The following is a 593-nucleotide window of genomic DNA, read 5'->3' as shown; positions in this document are numbered from 1 at the left end:
TGTATATCTTGTATAATGCTAGCTCTAACCGAAAATTAGTACGATGTAAACATTGGCGACTGTCTAAAGATGTAAGCCTATTGAGCGACTAACCGTGGCATTGGTCTGACGATGAAATATAATGTAATCGAAGACAGTGGACACGAGCATTCGGTGCAAAAAGACTCCTCTTGACGGGACTACTACAATGAACCGGTCTTTGTAGGGGTAGTATCTTTAGTTATTCGATATTGTTTTATTTAGTTTTATATTTTAACTAATAAATTTAGTGTTACTAACAACATAGAAAAATTTATTAAATGCAAATTTATTGTATTTATTGCATATATGCAAACATACTTAATTTTCAATTTTGTTTTTTGCTTATATTTTTTAATTTTAGATAACACTATGACTTGAATAAAAAACTAATTTTTAATTAATTTATTAATTAAGTTTTCTAAATAATTTATTTTTATCTTTATAGAATTATAGGTATTTACTATGATTGTTTAACTGTCATGCTGTTACATCTAAATTATAGACTCTACCCCTCCCTCGTTCGACCTGCCATACCCACATTCCAGAGAGTCTAAGTACATAATAGCCAATGC

The sequence above is a fragment of the Watersipora subatra genome, chromosome 7, assembly GCF_963576615.1.
Source record: "Watersipora subatra chromosome 7, tzWatSuba1.1, whole genome shotgun sequence".
NCBI lineage: Eukaryota > Metazoa > Bryozoa > Gymnolaemata > Cheilostomatida > Watersiporidae > Watersipora > Watersipora subatra.
Note: the sequence above shows the minus strand (reverse complement) of the source record.